At 44.2% G+C, this 20,277-nt stretch overlaps 1 protein-coding gene across 1 annotated transcript in view; it reads right to left on the bottom strand.

Annotated features, from left to right (window-relative positions):
• TSHZ2 (teashirt zinc finger homeobox 2) overlaps positions 1–20,277 on the bottom strand; it is an 863,437-nt gene that overhangs the window by 295,965 nt on the left and 547,195 nt on the right. The window contains exon 8 of the transcript XR_012851541.1: positions 1,720–1,770. The gene's annotated coding sequence lies outside the window, so the exon portion shown is untranslated. The remainder of the gene's footprint in view (positions 1–1,719; positions 1,771–20,277) is intronic.

The raw sequence follows: 20,277 nt of genomic DNA, 5'->3' as shown, positions 1-20,277 counted from the left end.
AGCACTTATTATACACCCTGTAACACTCACCCCGCGTTCTTTTTATTCTAACCACTGAAATCTGCTTTAAATGCGTCTGTTTTGTCACTTTATTTGGTTTGCATTTTGTTCGAGAACAATTTTTCGATGATTTGTCCTGTGTTTGTCCACCGTCTATTAATTATGATGTCACCATTAGCTCAAACAGAGAAACATAATTAGCGGATATGCTGGGATTCAGCGGCATAAAAATGATGTAGTTCATTTAACAGCAATTAGAGGAGGCTAATTAATGCAACGAGTTCTTTCATATATTTTTTTGACCGGAGGAGGACGCGGCCCGCTTCCTGTTTGTATCATGTCTATTAGCTCATAGTTAAAGGGTTAAACTTTATAAGCAGAACTGGTTTATATATTATATTTGGTCTGTCAATGATGGCAGCAAATACAGATGAAGGCTACGTGAATGAGATCCTTATACCCCCTCCAATCTACCAGTTGTGAGGGACGGGGGAGAGAAGTCCTCTTGCTCCCGGCAGCCCCTGAAGTGTGAAGCTGTGCAAGTAGCAATTGGCCACAATGGAGTCTAGTCGCACGCCTCACCTGAGACTCTTATCATTAAAATGAAGATCCAGCCTGAGGTGAATGGGAAAATGTAAAAAGTCTGCAACGCCTAATATTTTGCATCCTACTGGAGTCAGTTACTCGCTGTATGATGCAAACAGCAAAGATTGATATTTTTATGGATATGCAAGCTGAACAATAAAGAAGTAGGACAGAAAAAGTATTGACGCCCCTTTAACTTTGTGTTGATGTAGACATTTAAAAACAACGTAGCCAGAAAAAACACTGGAAACTTGACCAAATCAACTTGAATCTACTGGAACCACAAACGACCCGACTGAAGTTTCATCTTATTCTGAAGACATTATGAGAAGACGCAACACAATAAAACAGGACTGGCCCACCAGAGTACCACATGATCCTCTAGTGGGCCCAGGCGCTGATGCAATAATGGGCCCCATAGGTCCGGCAAATATAGAACTCCATTTAGAACCAAATCACTTACCACTAGGGTGTATGTTTTGTAGGTGAATCATCCCAGAAGACCTTATTGATGATCTGTCCCGTGTGTGCAGTGATAATAAAGATCAGGATGAATCTAAAAGTTGACATGCACATGTTCTGTATAGACAGAGGATGGGCCCTCAGAATTATGTCTTCTGGTGGGCCCGAAGAACAGTTGACTGGGGGATTGCCCTCTATTTATTCAAAAAGGATTTTTCTACCCACACAAGAGCTTTAACTTTTTGAAACGATCCTACAAAAAGGCGCCTATACACATTAGATAGAACTCCTTTGAACGCACCAATTTCATCAGGACCAGCCAACGATCTAAAGTGTATGGGGCCTCCGGTTGAGGTGAAGAAGGATCGGGCATGCTCGATCCTTTGTTCCCTCGGAAGATAAGCCTCTGCCAGAGTCTTATTCCCCTCTCACTGTTGAAATAAACATGTAGAGCTAAGCGTGCATGAATAGCGGGAAGTGTGGCATTGAAAGTCAGACCTATCAATGAGGCAGAGCAATACACAACCCATTGAATGGTGTGGCGCCGTTTCTGTAGCAAAGCAGCTATGTTTTTCTAAACCTGGACAACCCCTTTAATAAAACTCCTTCTGTCATCCACCCTGTAAGACTTTATACATCTATGAACATGACGATTTATAACGAACGACTTACCTTCTGGCTTTTTTCGGCATCATATTCTTCTGTAAGTGTCTCTCTTCAGGTCTATAAAAATAAAATAAAGGAATTTGAGTAAATTAAATTATGAATTGCTAATATTTGTATTTGTTTAATTCATTTTTTTTTACATTCATGTTTTTTCACAAAATTTTATTATGTATAGAATCACGCACATTTTCTAACCAGTGACATTTAGAGTGCTCAAAACCTCCTCCAAAACAGCAGTAGGAACAAAAAGTCCTGCTTTACAGCATTACATTATGGTGGAGAATGCGGGCACTCCAGTTTAGGTCCTTGTACATGAATGAAAAACGCATCTTTCTTTATTTAGTGCACTAATATATTGCATTGCTCTAGTAGGAGCTGTAGTCATTCGCAATGATTATGTAAGAATTTTTGTGGGTTATCCCACCATCAAATTTGCAGCCGCATACGGCAGTCTGCAGCCCCTGCACCACAATTATAATCATCTTTGTACCTCAGCCCCAAAGAAGAGACTATGGGGGAGATGTATAAAAACTGGTGCACATGAAAATGTGTAGTACCTGTTCCCAAATAGCCTCTGAAAAATATGAGGAGTCCATATGCAACTACTGCACATTTCCCTTGCACAAGTTTGAATATATCTCCATTATGCTTTTTTTTTTTTAACCATAAAAGGTTAGGGACGGGCTCAGTAATTATGGAATATAACAACGTCTTCCCATTTTAGTCTATGAGAGTTACACAAATATCAAAAGCAAGCTTGCATGGACCTCCGCATTTAGGGCAGATTCAGACGAACGTTGCGTTTTTGCGCGCGCAAACAACGCGGTGTTTTGCGCGAGCAAAAAACACTTGACAGCTGCGTGTGTCATCCGTGTATGATTCGCGGCTGCGTGATTTTCGCGCAGCCGCCATCATAGAGATGAGGCTAGTCGACGCCCGTCACTGTCCAAGGTGCTGAAAGAGCTAACTCTTTCAGCACCCGACAGTGAATGCCGAACACAATATCGAGAAACCTGTTAAAAAAAAGAAAAAGTTCGTACTTACCGGGAACTTCCCGGCCGTTGCCTTGGTGACGCGTCCTTGGTGACGCGCCTCTCTTGACATCGTGCCCCACCTCCCTGGATGACGCGGCAGTCCATGTGACCGCTGCAGCCTGTGCTTGGCTGGAGCTGTCACTTGGACTGAATTGTCATCCCGGGAGGTCAGACTGGAGGAAGAAGCCGGGAGTTATCGGTAAGTCAGAACTTCGTTTTTTTTTACAGGTTCATGTATATTGGGATCGGAAGTCACTGTCCATGGTGCTGAAACAGTTTAACTCTTTCAGCACCCTGGACAGTGACTATCTCCTGACGTCGCGTACCGGAAATTTTTTTGCCGGGTTCGGCCAAAACGAGTTCGGCCGAACCCGGTGAAGTTCGGTTGTCCGGGTTCGCTCATCTCAAAGACACTCCGTTTGGATGTTTGGAAACAGAAAAGCACGTGGTGCTTTTCTGTTTACATTCATCCTTTTGACAGCTGGTGCGCTGTTTCAGTTGGTTCGCACGGAAGTGCTTCCGTGCGACCTGCGTGGTTTTCACGCACCCATTGACTTCAATGGGTGCGTGATGCGCGAAATACGCGGAGATATTGAACCTGTCGCGTTTTGTACGCAGCGAACAAACGGTGCGCAAAAATCACGCACTGTTTGAACTGCCCCATTGACTTCTATAGGGCTGTGCGTGGCGCGCGAAAAAAAACGCGGTCTGCACGCACGAAAATCACGCTCGTGTGAATCCCCCCTTATTCTCCGCCTGAATCCTGCCTCGCCCAGCAGAATGTCAAGACAGGGGAGTCTCGTTCTCCCGATAGGTGATGGTCCCAAAGGTGAGACCCTGTCCTATCAGACATTTATGGCAGTCCATGGTGACCTTCTTAATGTACTTAAGTAGCCTAGTCAGAAACACCAGATTACATACAGTGTCCATGGGGTGTGAACAGTTTTGCAAGATGACTGAGGAAAAATTTCATTGTCTGGGTGTGCACTGCCCACACAAAATCAGAAGGCGCTAACAGTAAATACTGACTAGAGGGGTGTATAGTTCTTATGCACTCAAATATTGTGTGTTAAAGAATTCTTAAGGTCCAGACGAACCCCTCTAGTAACCCACAATTTCCTAGTAGGGTATATGACATGGGCTTTCTAAAGTAGACAACCCTTTCAAGCTTTATGACACAAGATTCTATTTTTGCTGATCAGCGGCCAAAACTCTACGTTTGCTGTGATGCAACTTTGTTTAAAACATGTGAAAGTGCAGGGGGTGAGAACTTTTTATTGACGCCGTATACAGGAAAGCAGCGGCTGGTGCCGTTTTCTTTATTCTGGTGGCGGTCTCCCTTTAACTATCATTTATTAATACCCGTCTGTCTGCCGTCCTCGGGATTCATGTTAATGTTTCAGAATTTCCTGATCCGCATGAGAAAGTTTATCAAATTCCTGCTATTTACAAGTAATTATCATCTCCAGAATCAGGAATTCAACAAAAATCTATCCTGAGCGTTGCATTTATGATTGTGATCCATCATTGGTGTTTTAGAGAAAGCTTTTCCAACTAATAGTCTGTCTGTATTTGACGTAATAAAAAGAAGCAGCCGGAGCTTTTTCTCCATATTCGTGGCATTACTGTGATCGAGGTGCCTGTTAAAAGCTTCCTCAGCTCCATCATTCAGACAGGCCGATTCCAGTAAATCTTTTCCAATAATCAGGGAGAGGAGAGCACCAAGTTCTGAAACAACAGATAGGACGCAGATTAATTTCCCGTTGATAGAGAAGGTCGTGCGTGATGGAAGCGATCAGGATGGGGGGCCCGGGAGTTCACTTGTCTCAGGACTAACCGGGCACCTCTTTTCAAAAATGTTTGCAAGTTGATCTGTGAGATAATAACGTCTCTGTTTACAGCGTACGACTCATGGCAAAAGTTAGTGGTGCTGCTATTACCTGCCATCAGGGGAACGTGACCTGGGTCTCTTGGCACCAGCGATCAGCACATTCAATTGCATTGGTGATCTTAAGCATCAATTGTGTTATAGTGTGGATTAAGTTATATACTATAAGCAGGGGGGAGGGGAGTATTGAGCAGAGTGACTCCAAAATAGTGAGTACAGCTCTGGAGTAGAATACAGGATGTAACTCAGAATCAGTACAGGATAAATAATGTATATACACAGTGACTCCACCAGCAGAATAGTGAGTGCAGCTCTGGAGTAGAATACAGGATGTAACTCAGGATCAGTACAGGATAAGTAATGTATATACACAGTGACTCCACCAGCAGAATAGTGAGTGCAGCTCTGGAGTAGAATACAGGATGTAACTCAGGATCAGTACAGGATAAGTAATGTAATGTATGTACACAGTGACTCCACCAGCAGAATAGTGAGTACAGCTCTGGAGTAGAATACAGGATGTAACTCAGAATCAGTACAGGATAAGTAATGTATATACACAGTGACTCCACCAGCAGAATAGTGAGTGCAGCTCTGGAGTAGAATACAGGATGTAACTCAGGATCAGTACAGGATAAGTAATGTAATGTATGTACACAGTGACTCCACCAGCAGAATAGTGAGTGCAGCTCTGGAGTATAATACAGGATGTAACTCAGGATCAGTACAGGATAAGTAATGTAATGTATGTACACAGTGACTCCACCAGCAGAATAGTGAGTGCAGCTCTGGAGTATAATACAGGATGTAACTCAGGATCAGTACAGGATAAGTAATGTATGTACACAGTGACACCACCAGCAGAATAGTGAGTGCAGCTCTAGAGTATAATACAGGATATAACTCAGGATCAGTACAGGATAAGTAATGTAATGTATGTACACAGTGACTCCACCAGCAGAATAGTGAGTGCAGCTCTGGAGTATAATACAGGATGTAACTCAGGATCAGTACAGGATAAGTAATGTAATGTATGTACACAGTGACTCCACCAGCAGAATAGTGAGTGCAGCTCTGGAGTATAATACAGGATGTAACTCAGGATCAGTACAGGATAAGTAATGTAATGTATGTACACAGTGACTCCACCAGCAGAATAGTGAGTGCAGCTCTGGAGTATAATACAGGATGTAACTCAGGATCAGTACAGGATAAGTAATGTATGTACACAGTGACACCACCAGCAGAATAGTGAGTGCAGCTCTAGAGTATAATACAGGATATAACTCAGGATCAGTACAGGATAAGTAATGTAATGTATGTACACAGTGACTCCACCAGCAGAATAGTGAGTGCAGCTCTGGAGTATAATACAGGATGTAACTCAGGATCAGTACAGGATAAGTAATGTAATGTATGTACACAGTGACTCCACCAGCAGAATAGTGAGTGCAGCTCTGGAGTATAATACAGGATGTAACTCAGGATCAGTACAGGATAAGTAATGTAATGTATGTACACAGTGACTCCACCAGCAGAATAGTGAGTGCAGCTCTGGAGTATAATACAGGATGTAACTCAGGATCAGTACAGGATAAGTAATGTAATGTATGTACACAGTGACTCCACCAGCAGAATAGTGAGTGCAGCTCTGGAGTATAATACAGGATGTAACTCAGGATCAGTACAGGATAAGTAATGTAATGTATGTACACGTTTATTACCCTATTTATGTAGATTAATCCTATGTATATGAGCTGTAATATGGTGTTCAAAAGGAGGACGCATGCTTGAAGATTACAATTTATTTTCTATAAAAAATTTAGTAGTTTGAATAAAAGAACACATAGATCGATAGATAGTTTCATTTTGTTGGAATGTGCCGTTTATACTTTTGTGTTGTTTATGTGATCCATATATGCGGGGTTAGTGACGGCCTCCATTTTTGATCTTGCACTCCACCCATTCTGCCCTGGGTTATTTTAATTAATTTAATGCTGGTTCCTACCTGTAACGTCTATGGCCGCGGACCGTCGTCCTGACTTACCCTCTGACGGCCGCGGCCATGGACGAGTGAGTTCCCGGCGGCATCTCCCTCCTGAGAGATGCCGGCACTCATTTCCTGGTCCGAACACTGTCTCCCGCAAGGCGCGCTCCCGCGCGTGCATGGCCTTAAAGAGGCTCTGTCACCAGATTTTGCAACCCCTATCTGCTAATGCAGCAGATCGGCGCTGCAATGTAGATAAGAGTAACGTTTTTATTTTTAAAAAACGAGCATTTTTGGCCAAGTTATGACCATTTTTGTATTTATGCAAATGAGGCTTGCTAAAGTCCAACTGGGCGTGTATTGTGTTCGTACATCGGGGCGTGTTTACTACTTTTACTAGCTGGGCGTTGTGTATAGAAGTATCATCCACTTCTCTTCAGAACGCCCAGCTTCTGCCAGATCACGCTGTGTCGTCACTCACAGGTCCTGCATCGTGTCAGACGAGCGAGGACACATCGGCACCAGAGGCTACAGTTGATTCTGCAGCAGCATCGGCATTTGCAGGTAAGTCGATGTAGCGACTTACCTGCAAACGCTGATGCTGCTGAAGAATCAACTGTAGCCTCTGGTGCCGATGTGGCCGACACGATGCAGGACCTGGGGCAGGAAGTGAGTGACGTCACAGCGTGATCTCTCGAGAACACGCTGTGTGTCTGCACTGCCAGAAGCTGGGTGTTAACGAACAGAAGTGGATGATGCTGATTCGTCAGCATCATACACTCCCATTCCTAACGCCCAGCTAGTAAAAGTAGTAAACACGCCCCGATGTACGCACATAATACACGCCCAGTTGTACTTTTACTGTAAACACGCCCACTTGGACTTTTGCAAGCCTCATTTGCATAAATACAAAAATGGTCATAACTTGGCCAAAAATGCTCGTTTTTTAAAAATAAAAACGTTACTGTAATCTACATTGCAGCGCCGATCTGCTGCAATAGCAGATAGGGGCTGCAAAATCTGGTGACAGAGCCTCTTTAAAGGGCCAGCACGTGCACAGTTGCAGAATACTGCAATCAGCCCAGAATGCTTCAGGACTATAAAAGGGGCTCTGCCCTTTCGATCCTTGCCTGAGCGTTGTTGTGTTACCTAAAGTTTGTAATTGCAAATGGTCTCCTAGTGTTTTCCAGTTCCCAGTGTTACCCGTTCCTGCTGCCTGTACCCTGTATCCCGTGCTACCCTGTCTCTGTGTTGTGAAGAGTTGGAGTCGTGTTGTGCCCTCTGCTGCATCTACTGTGCCGCACCCCGCCGGGTGTCTGTCTACTGTCGGAGCCTCATCTTAGCCTGAATCTACCGCTACTGTCTACATTGCCTCAGGTACCCTTTCTGAACTATAGACATTGCATTGTACCTGTTTGGCCAGCTGCTATCCCGCTACGTGGTACGGCCCAGTGGGTCCACACCCCGTGACACTACCATCCCCAGATATATGTAGGCTTAGTCCCAGTTCTGGCTGTATGTGCAGCGTAGGTTCCCACCTATAGAGGACGCCTTGTCGTGGCAGATGGGCCCACACATTTTGACCAAAATGTGCGCCAAGAACCTCCCTATTGTAAGTAGAATTAGCAGTTATGCATATTTATTTATATTTATTTATGTATAGGTGGCATTGGTATTCGTAGTGTGCGGTCGCCATTTTCTTGTGTGCTAGATAGACAGATAGATAGACTCCCTGTGTCATGCCCCGCCCCTCAGGATTTTCACCAGACATAACCATCGTTGTTACTTTAAGTACACTCCCTGCATTATAGGTCGCTGGATGAGTTCCTCCATCTAAAAATGCTAAAACGTGAAAAAGGTCTAAATTCCTGTAATTACGGGTGGCAGTAAAGTTGCCATGTTTCTTACTTTTCTCCACTGTACAGAACATCGGCCCGGTTGACGCTGATCTCTGGCAGTTTTTTGCCGCCACTGACAGGAGTGAGAGGCAGGGAAATTGCATAGAAGCTCTCACTAAACAGTGTGTCAGGGATAAAATTAAAATAATCAATGAGAGTAGTTTGCAGGTTACTAAGTGTCACCAATGTTAATTTACTTCCTTCCCATGGGATGTGATTAGAGATTTCAGCTTCTTGTTGCAGATTCTGTGAATGTCCAGAAAACTGCCCGTAATTTCCCACAGAGTGGATTATCCACATACCAAATCAATACGACATTTGCCTCCCCCGGGGGAAAACAAGGGGGCGGTGAAGTGGCCGTGCTCCAGGCCCACCTCACAGAACAGCCCGGCCGGGCCCTGGACATACGATTTGGACCTCATTCCTTAGGAAATATATTAGTTTTAGGAGTTGTTAACTAAATGGGGGAGGGGGTTATATCCAACCAATACTTGTAGAACAAGGAAATGAGATCTGCGGTAAGAAGGAGTCTATAATGTTCCCCTCCAGCACCCCCCAAATCCTGCAACCATCCCGTATTCTGTAGACCTTCTCTGGTCCTTTAATACTGCCTATCGCTTTAAGAAGTGATTGACATATAGGGCACATATTAAAGAAGCATTTCAACTTTTCATACCGCTATACCGTATGTTTTTCAATAGTTTTTAATATACACATTAAAGGGTAACTAAACGATCAACAAACTTCTGACATGTAATAGTGAGATATAATAGTGACATGTCAGAAGTTTGTATTGGTGGGGCCCGAGCACTGAGACCCCCACCAATCGCTAGAACGAAGCAGCTGAAGGTCTCGTGCGATCGCTCAGCCGCTTCATTTCTGTTCGGCTTTTTCCGGAAAGCCGATGTAGCGGAGGACGGGCTCATAGACTTTATATTGCGTCCGTACACCGCTACATTGATTTCCGGAAAAAGCCAAAGAGAAATGAAGCGGCTGAGCGCTCACACAAGATTTTCTGCCGCTTTAGCTTTTGGTGGGGGTCTCAGTGCTCGCACCCCCAGCAATCAAAACTTCTGACATGTCAGAAGTTCGTTGAACGCTTAGTTACCCTTTAAGATATAAATTGGCTAAATCTACAGTAAAATGCCTTTAATCCGGCATCAAGTACACCAGAGAAGTGCCGGATTATCAGATGGCCCTGGAAACATACACCCCACTAAGGACAGACGACCTTCAGGAAGACCAGTTAGTCTACTGTCCGGGGCGTACATAAAGGTGGTGTAGAGATAGAAGTCACATCTGGGCCCTGGTACCGAAGGGGTCCAAAGGCCAATCTGTCACATAAGACGACACCAGTATTACAAATAGCACATGGTACAGAGGGTGGGGGCCTGTTACAGATTTTGCATTGGGGAACGGGGCATAACTAGGAATTGCTGGGTACCATAGCAAACTTTCGAAACCCACCATGGTCAAGAGATATATTGTGCCGCCATATATATACTGTGTTGCTACGTGTGCTTCATATACTGTGCAGACCAGACCCTTAAAATAATCCAGACCCCTCAGGACTGTGTGCGGTGGCAGAACCTTGAGCAAGGAAAGAGAAGGGAGACTGCCTGATATCTATTGGATCCAATAGACAGTGGTCTATACCGGGCCCCCTAGATTAACGCGCCTCGTGTCAACCGCTATGGCTGCTACTGCGGTAGTTACGCCTTGATTGGACCCTGAAGTAACGCCTCTGGCTGTGGTCATTTTGTGTTTTTTTTAATTAATGATGGATTTTCTCTACTCCATCTTCTGCTTCTGTTCCCGGGAAATTCCACATTTTATTTCAGTTCTGCTGGAACCAAGTGCTGGACTATCAAATTCTGGATTAAAGGAACCTGACTGTACATACTTCTAAGCAAAAATTGAATTAAGAAAGTTATATAGGGGACGGGAGGGGCAAAATGAAGAGAGGAACCACCTGGAGTGGGAGTTGGGTCAGATGTAAGGACCCTCTATACATTAACCCTCTCATACGCACTAGTAGAGACAGGGATGATCCGATCAGTAATCGTCGGGATCCGTTTGAAAATGGATCTTTCAAAGCTTTCGCCACTCCTAAAAAACAGGAGGAGTCCAGCTCTGCTACTGTCACTTTAAATATACTAGGGAATTGTATTGTAAGCAATTCTCTGATGTAATGTTATTAGAAGACTGCAGAATGAAGGGGAGAAATCAAACTCCCTGCCCTCAGGAGAATACAATGCCGCCACTGGACTGACGGGCATCACGGGGGCTGTATGGCACTATTTACAGGGGGGCACTATCTACAAGGGCGGGTTGTGTGTGGCACCTAGGGGAGGGGGCCCAGTCAAAAGTTTGCTATGAGGCCCAGTGATTCTTAGTTACGCAACTATGAAAGGGGTTATCTGTGATGAGACAAGAACTTTAAAAAAAAGGTGCAATTCTGGAGAAGGGAGTATAAAGAAATGGCGCTAAAACCTCTATTTACATTAAACAGCAAAATTCGGAATTCCTTCCAGGCCTTTCCATTATATCAAAGACTAGGCACGGATTTCAATGGGCTCAGGGGTGTAACTAGACTTCATAGAACCCCCATAGCAAGATGAGTTGGTCCCCCATCACCTAGTGACAGGGAACTGAAATTGAACTGGAGTGGCCCCTCAACCACTGGGCCCCATAGAAGCTGCTACGACTATAGTTATACCATTCAATGGTATTCTTGTTAGGTTTTCTAGTGCTGAAAGAAACTTGTAAATGTTGGTTTAGGAAAACTCCCAGCATAAAGACCCCCAAATCATCTTTTAGGAGAGAGACCAGCAATACACTGAAAGTTGTGTAACCAGGAGTAGAGTTGGTCATACAGTCGAGATTTTAGACCATTTTCTGCCAACCATCAGGACCTTTCCGTGTCACAGACAAGACTAGATGCTGAATATTAAGGACCGATACCTGCGGAGAAGAAGATCTGCCATGTTGGATTTTTTGCTCGTTGTTGGGTGCTGTCTTATAAAAGCCATTCATGCCAAACAGCAGATCTGCATCCCATCAATACAAGTCGAGACCAGGCCACAGATAACGGCAGAGATTCTCGGTTATGGTTTATGGGATATATGGAAACACTTGGGGTGCCCATACATTACTGATCATAGCTTCTTTTGAAAGGAGCAAACGAGCACCGATCCAGCTGGCTCGTTGAGTGGCGCATATCGGGCCGGGTAAGAGGACCTTAAGTTTACTAGCCATCAACTAAAGCCTCCAGAGAAAGCCAAGAGGAGCCAACAGGAGGTGGAAAGTCACAGAATTTTGATGGCGTAACTGCTACTTCGTTCTTGTGGCCGATCGGACATTGATGGGATATCCTAGCCATTGTCTCCTATAAGGGGAAGCTCTATCAGATCCATGGAACACACGTCAATGACACCAGTTTTCTCTTACGGGTTATGATATGACTTATGGACTTTTACCTCCTATCTCTGACATACGAAGCATCACACCGAGGCCACAGTAACCTCCGGTGCTGGACCCATCTCCTAGAAGTTCTTCTCGACTTGTATGCGTGTTAGAAATATGGCTTTGACATTGTCGGAGCGCTCAGCTAAAGAGGAGCGTGCTATGATTTGTGCCACATATTTGTCAGGGACCGCGTGAACAAGAGGAGCTGAATCTTCAAAAATATAAAAATTTGTGTTTCTGGAAACATTACTCAGATGTCTGACGACCTTTTACGAACTCGACCACTGTACAAAAATGCTGAACTGTGAGTGAAGAACTGGGCAAGTCTGGCAGTGCTGCATGAAATGACCCATCATGCCTCAGGATCCCTGGCACAACGCACTTGTCACGATCTGTCTCTTTTTATATACTCAGGAAACCTTGACTTTCAGGGACTTGGGCTAATGGTTTATAGTGTTCCTCCACACTTTATAGCAGTCATTTGTGACAAAAGTAGAATGACATAAGCTGCCATAAAGAAAAGCAATGCAATCACACAAATGACCATAAATCACGGCGAGAACGCAAAGAGAAAACTACATAAAAGTCAAGACAAAAAATGTGTGGGAATCAGCTGTATGGAAAGCTGGAGACTCAACTCTGTATTTCTGCTGCTCGTCTTAAAGGATCAGCAACGGGAGCAGATCCTAGAAAACAGGACCGGCCTTACATTGGATGATGCTTTGTGCGGTAACTTCTGCCACCTCCCCATATGGTGTACGGTCATACAGGGTACAAAAAAAAAAAAGCCATGCCATACAGTACCTAATTATAAGCACCCATATAGCCATGGCATACATTGGCCAAACAACAACCTAAATAGCAGAATCACACAAGGAAATACAGCAGTGCTCATATAATAATATCAACATATCATAACCATTCCATACAGAAGGTAATGCAATAAAATACCATATAATTGCTACACAATATTAAGATTGCAGATGTCGCATGCCTCAGCTGCCAGGCAGTCTGTGGCATCCCCTTCGACAGGGGTGGCTGATGCGTCCTGTGCAATCGCACTAGTGGCACACCCTGTGGCCGGCCATGATAGGGAATGAAGTGAAAGATGTTATGGGTTTACGAACAGAGGCAGATCAGATCTCGGACTAGATAGACGAAGAAGAAAAATCCATAACGCAGAAGTTTCACGGCAGGAACTGGAAATGTTGAAATAGTGGAGGTCGGGACAGAACAATCATTCATCACATACTCCTATATTAATATTCCAGCCTGTGCCACCAACAAATTGCATTAATTTAGCATATCATGCGCCCTCTCACCTTCCGTCACTAATCTATACCCAGCAGCCTCGTACATGCCGGTAATAAGGCTCCGAGATCCAAAATGTCAGTAATATATTTACAAGAATGATGTCACAGGACGACCATCAGTGGTTATACCTGCAACGACGGAGGGTGCGGCACTGTGCAAAGTGGTTATAGGAAATGAAGCTCAGATCAGTAAGAGCCCGTCCATTTAGGAGCAACATTTAGTATTGAAGGAGTTGTCTAGGATTAGAAAAACATGGCTGCCTTCTTCCAAAAAACGCTTCTTTGTCATATTATTCTGATGTTGATTGGCAATGTCGGAGATCCTTACAAGGAGAACAAGGAAGGTTGGGGGACTTCTTGAATGTCTGGGACTACGGCGCCCATCTGGCGTATGATAAACATTGAGGAAATCTTGTCCGCCAGGTACATTCCATCAAAAGGGCAAATCCAAGCCTCCGATCACTCAATGTCAGGAAGCTGAAGGAGGCTGTCAGCACGGGTATAATGTATTGACGGCTTCTCACCACATCCCGGACCCTCGTGCCATAATCTTCCAATTAATCTAACGCTCATTAATTGCATGCATCTGAAATCATTAAAACCTGATTGAGTACAGAAAGCGTCCGACCCCGGAGAAGCTTTCGAGTGCTTAGCCAGCAAATGGCTTCACCGCTAAGGAATGTCAGTGTTTATAGCTAACGCAACCTAAACTGGGCCATACATTGACATCTCCCGCCATTTATATACAACACTTCAGACATCTATCAGTTGGGGAGAGGATGATTTATCCCCTGCTATATCCTGCAGTTGACAAGCCATAGATTACAGCTTAACCTACATGAAAGCAGAGGCAGTATGTAACCATAGAATAAATATTTGTAGCAGCCGAGGTCTGGCTAATATTAATGGTGACGGGAGCCAGTTGCCTGCCGCTGCCTATAGGTGGTGGAGCAATGTTTTTAAATTAGATTAGGAAAGTTTTTGTTCAGTACAAATGTATTATTGTGACATTTTCACAGCCTCCTTCTACATTTCTTCCAGATGGACAGGGAAAGCTGTTGTTAGAGGAAAACTTTCATCAGTTTACAAATTGTGCAAAGCTGTTCTTGCCGAATACATTCTGCTCAGTCCATAGCTGCAGTAATAGACGCTCTGCTCACAGGCCAATGACAATGAAATGCTTCCACTAAGAAACAGCTGCGAGTAGATAAGGAATAGGAAGAGTTCTCCGCTTTGGACAATCCCTACTTATTAAAAGGGTCTCTTGACTAGAAGCAGATAAAGTGTCCTCCCGCTGGGATCCCCGGCGATCAGCTGTAAGCAAACCTGGCAGTAAGTGTTGAGTTTCCCTGCAGCGCCACCACAGGAGAAATTAAGCATTACACAGTGTCCATTCATATCAATGTGTTGTCTGTGTAATATAGGATGAGAGAGCACGAGAAAGAGAGCGCAAAAAAGAGCGCGCAAGAGTGTGAGAGAGCGCAAGAGTATGAGAGAGCGCAAGCGAGAAAGAGCGAGCAAGAGAGCGAGAAAGAGTGAGCGAGAGCGCAAGAAAGAGCGAGAGAACAAGAAAGAGAGAGCGAGCAAGAAAGAGCAAGCGAGAGAGAAGCTCTATGTAAGCGATCTCTACTCTGCCCAAGAGATGAGGATCTAGAACAAAGAACCACCCTCTATTAATTCCCAATTCCCTACTAGTGACCCTCTGGTTTTAATAAACTTCTGACATGTCAGATAGGGGTCTTTGACCGGAGACCCCACCATTGGACGGAGGGGAGCCTGGCAGAGTTTAGTTTACAGCTATCCAATTCTCAAAGCCAATAGTGATGACTCCACCGTAGACTTGGATGGGACAACATGTACATTATGGTCTTGTTCAAGTCTGCGGCACGACCATCTACAGAGCTCCAAGTTGATTTGTTAAGAAGGGTTCTTCATTCTAGCGATCAGTGGTGGTTCCAGCTCATAGACATCTCCAGGACACATCAGAAAGAAGATCAAGCAGATCAGCTGGCCAATAGAAATTTTGACAAAGTCAGAGGTAAAAGGCAAATGGTGGGAAAAAAATATATAAACACATGAGACTTCCTACACAGCCGATACATGAAGTGAAGAGGAAAAGTTCTGCCCATTGTGAATATCCTTGCCTTGCACCCTGCAGGTGATTCCACCCAGTTTATATTACCCAGTCCACATCTCACCGAGGTTCTTCATGTGCCACAATTCTACCCAGGATACAGAGCTCTTCTCCACGAGCCAGAGGAGCATGACTGGTTCTGGGTGAACTGTGCCAGCTCCACCACGGGACCATCAGGCCTCCATACAGCGGGCGGTGGCACGTTAGATACCTCGATGGCTGCTCCTGTTGACTTCTGCATGCATTGCTGTAAATTATATTCTGGAGCAAATCGCTATTGCAATGTTTGAGTTGAATGAATCCATCTACCCAGTTACAAGACACTTTAATTCTAGAGATGTCTGGCTGTCTTTACGAAGAGCTCAGCGAGTTAAGTTTCACATGAATGATGCCATTTGGTATGCATGTCACTGCAATCAGCATGAAATGCCCTGATAATGAAGAAGAAAAGGGCAGCCCGCTCCCCAATGCCCCAAGGCAGGGAAAATTCAAGGAGACACTAGAGAAAGTGTCAGAAAATGTTTTCGGATTTGTTTTAGTGGCACTGACAAATTGCAATAGGACGGAGCAAGCTTTGCATTTGCTTGTCAAAGTCTCCATCCATTCTCACGGCAAACAGTAAAACCGGTCTCAGCTCCTTCCGAACATCGTCTGCGGCAGCAATACGTCTCCTGTTAGATGAGTCTAATCGTACGTGATGTGCGGTCGCTGCACTGGCGTGCGTGGCGTTTTCAAATGCTCTGCATCTTGAAGAATGGCAATGTGCCCCGAAGGACTGCATTAGATGTTATGGTTAATTAACTAATTTATTCAATCAAGTTTAGCAGTGTTTTTACTTTAATGGGCCCATTATATTTTAATATGAATGTAACAGCCTGAGTTTCCAGCAGTCACAACAATTGTCTTGTCAGTTCTCGGTTTTCTCTGCTTCACAAACTTCTTATCTGTTTAGTTGCTGGGCCCCAGCACTTCTTTATAGGGTGGAGATCATACGCTGAGGAATTATTAAGGTAGGGAGATCCAGGGTGTTACGAATACCAACCATGTGCTCAGAGGCGGAACGTGAAGCTCCTGGGCCCCAATGCAAAATCTGTAATAGGACCCCCAGCTACGAGGCGCCATTTATAGTACTGGTCTCTAGATATGGGGCAGATGGACCTTTTGAGGTTCCTGGGTCCAAGTTCGATCACAACCTCTGCACCCTGAATATTTATAACCCGCACGTGATCAGGACATGGGCATAGCTATAGCCATGGAAGCTGCTGGGGGGCATTCTTAGCAGTGCAGGTCCTATAAATTCTAGTTACGGTACCAGCTCAAAATTAATGGTGGTCGAAACGAGGTAAAAACACCAAATGTTCCGAAACCATGAAAGGAGGCACAAGCTGGGTGAGGCAAGTAGACTGAATGCCAGGTCTGGACTGCACAACAAATATCTCCCATTTCTCAGCTGAGGTTTTTATAAATGGTGATATGTTGTGATCATCGCGGATGCTGCACGTAGCTCGACGCCCTGTGCGGTGACCCACAGATAAGCACAATTCTGAAAGTGAATGACGGAGCAAATTATCAGGGTAAACTTCATTAGTATATTATTCCTTCACAAAGAGTTGAGACTTAAAGTCATCCCACTCTATACAATCGGAAATGCGTAACGTAAGGCCTCATCCATGCACATGGCCGTATTTTTGCAGCCGCAATTTATCTAAATTTTTGCGGAAAAATTGCAGACCCATTCTTTTCTATGGCCTCATGCACACGACCATGATTTACACGGATCGGTGCGGGGCCGCAAATCCGGACCACAAAAACTCAGGATAAGTCATTTTACGGTCCGGATTTGCAGATTCACCAATACTGGTGAATTGTTGTGTATCTGTGAGTCCAGGTGACACACACTCATGCACAGGTTTTTTGCGGTCGTGTGCATGAGGTCTTATACATGGACTTGGCATTCTGTCCTGTTAAGTAAAAGTTTGTGAATGGAGCGGAGATCAAGAGATAGGGTTGTATACTGAGGTTTGGTTCTTTAGAACAGTTTTATAATGAGGGCAAGAAATTTCCATTGACACCTTTAGAGCCGCACAACAACACTCAGAATGGGACCCCCTACCTGGTGCATCTTCTCACCACCACTACTACATAAGGTAACTTGGTCACCCTCATTCCCCCTTGGAGTGTGGCCATTGGGACCGTTCTTTCCACTTTTATGTGGCGTGTGGAGAGATGGAGAATCGTGCATGTCCACATTGCCCATGGAGTAGAGGGGTTAGGGTGCCCCAACCCTTTCATTGAGCCCCTTTATCATCTGCCTGAGATCCTAAAGGTTTTCACTGCCTTCTAAGACGATACTGGACAATCGTAGAACACAGGGGCATAGCTATAAGGACAGGGTCGGCCACTCTGCCTTGTCTGGGGTATGTACATACAGGGCTAGGGCAGCAGCCCGGCTACGGCCCAGATAGGACACAGTGATATAGCATGCTCTCCAAAAAAAAAAAAATGGATGCCGGGCTTCAAAAGTGGAACAGCCTTATTGTCTTCGGACACAACTGCGACTTGTTGCAGGGTCTCGGTCAGATCTTTTGGCACTCGAGGGCTCAAGTAGAACAACTTTAAGATAGTGAACGAGAAGATGAATCACATATGATTGAGGGCGAACCTCATCCAACTGAATCAAAGTCCACCTGTCTTATTCCTGCTCCATGTGCACTTTACTTGGGTAATGTTGTCATCAATTTTCATTTTTTCATGTTAAATGTATTTGGCTTTTGGACAAGATAGGTCATAATTCACAGGTTTGATGAATATTCTCCTTGGTCCAGATTTACAGAATGTGCACTTAATTAATTGCCCAACCTTTAATTGGACAGTCTATTTTTAATGTCCGCCTGCTTTGCTCCATTCTCACCGAGGAGTTTAGTGCAGCAATTGTTTTCTTGTCACTTCTGAGAAAAGCTGCAATTATTAAATTCTGTAAATAATTTGTCAAATCCTTGGCATGAAATCATTAGCGAGATGAAAATGGACCTATTAAAACTGGATTTCTGGCCGACGAGTGAAACATACAATGTGATTTCAAGGTTTTCATTTTTGGTTTTACATTTGGAAAAATTATCCGATATGAGAAGTTCTCGTCCTTATTGTCTGTAGTGACAGTCACTTCATGCATCGGATCTTTCATCTTTACATCAGGAGTGTCCGAAAACCTCTGGGAAAGGCCTTTGTAGGGGAGGAATATGCACCCGCGGATAACCCCGCACCTCACAAATCTCAAGATAGTCGTATTAGCAGAACTATGCTGGAATATACAGCGACAATTCCTTTAATCCGGCGTTAGTGAACATTTGGTTTCCAGTTTATCAAAGTCATAGTAAAGTATATGAAAAGTATATTGATGATCAGAAAGGCCCATGGAAGCGGTGTAAATATTCTACTATAAGGCTCTATTCACATTGCAGTGTACGATGGACGTGTGGGCCGGGAAACGCTCATGGTGTCTATGCTGAATGTGTCTATAGGTCCCAAATATTTCAACATAGGCCAAAAGAGTGTCATTTTGGCATATGTTTGCTGGTATGTGACGGAATCCTATTTTTTCCCGCCACAAAAAAAAAAGTAAAAAAGGTAAAAAATAAAAGGAAAAAATAATGGAAAAAAAATATGATGATATATGTATATATTTATATTATTGTATGTATGTATACTTGTATTGTATGTATATTATGAGATAATTGTTTAAATAACCCCAAATACAGATTGAATCCTTGTATGAAAACATTTTCAGGCCAAATTACAATATTTGAAGTTGAATCATTTTCTAATTATCTTGTCCTGTATCCGGTAGTGTGAAAATCCTGCAGCTTCAGCATCACAGAAATACAGGAGTCGTATTGCTTGGAAGATTGGGGTTCTTTTAGGATTAGGGGGTTTAGTGCTTTACTTTGATCTCGTAACTATTGCCGTCCTGTAACTATTGTGGTTGCTCTGGGGTTGCCATGGTAGCAGACTAACTCTTCTCTGCAGGGACATCCTGTCATGTGACCTTCATTTAATGTGATGGAGGTCACATGACAGGAAAGTCATGCTAGTTGTTCGTCTACTACCATAGCAACCCCAGAGCAAGCGCAACAATTACGTGACAGCGGTGTCAAAAAGATCAGAGAAGCAGAGAACAAAAACAAGGCAACTCTAAGATTGAAATTTCAGAATATCTGAGCAGACATCTCGCGTATTGCTGTACATGTTTACACTAAGGCCTTGTGCACACTTCAGTTATTTTCTTCAGGGGGCTTTCGGTTTTTTCAATTGATAGCACCCTGACACATTCATTTCTATGGGGCCATGCACACTTCCGTTAGTAGAGCATGTCCTACTTCTGTTCGTCATTCAGTGACCGTAGGGCCCATTGAAGTCTTCCGTGTGCCGTCCGTTTTTCACGGATCTGTTGCTAAGCAATGGCAGTGCATGCTAAAGTTCCCTGCATTCAACACAAGATGGAATTTAACGGACCGTTTAAAACGGAACAACGGAACGACAACGGAAACCACACGGATGTCACAACGGACACACGGATCCGTTTTAAACGGACGTGAAAACGGTGAAGGACGTCTGCACGAGGCCTTAAGGCCCTGGTCACATAATTTTTTTAAGCTGATTTTGATGTGGAAACTGTGTCGGAATCAGCGCAAAAAAAACATCTGAACTCGGCCCACATTGATTTTAATGGGGTGAAGAGGCGTTTTTTTTCCCAGACGGCTTTTAGCCGCTGGCGGTAAAAAACAGCGGCATGTCCTTTCTTGTCGCGGTTCCGTCTCTGACCTCCCAATAAAAACCTGCGGT

The sequence above is a fragment of the Rhinoderma darwinii genome, chromosome 13 (genome assembly GCF_050947455.1).
Source record: "Rhinoderma darwinii isolate aRhiDar2 chromosome 13, aRhiDar2.hap1, whole genome shotgun sequence".
NCBI lineage: Eukaryota > Metazoa > Chordata > Amphibia > Anura > Rhinodermatidae > Rhinoderma > Rhinoderma darwinii.
This window is presented reverse-complemented; position numbering and strand designations above follow the sequence as displayed.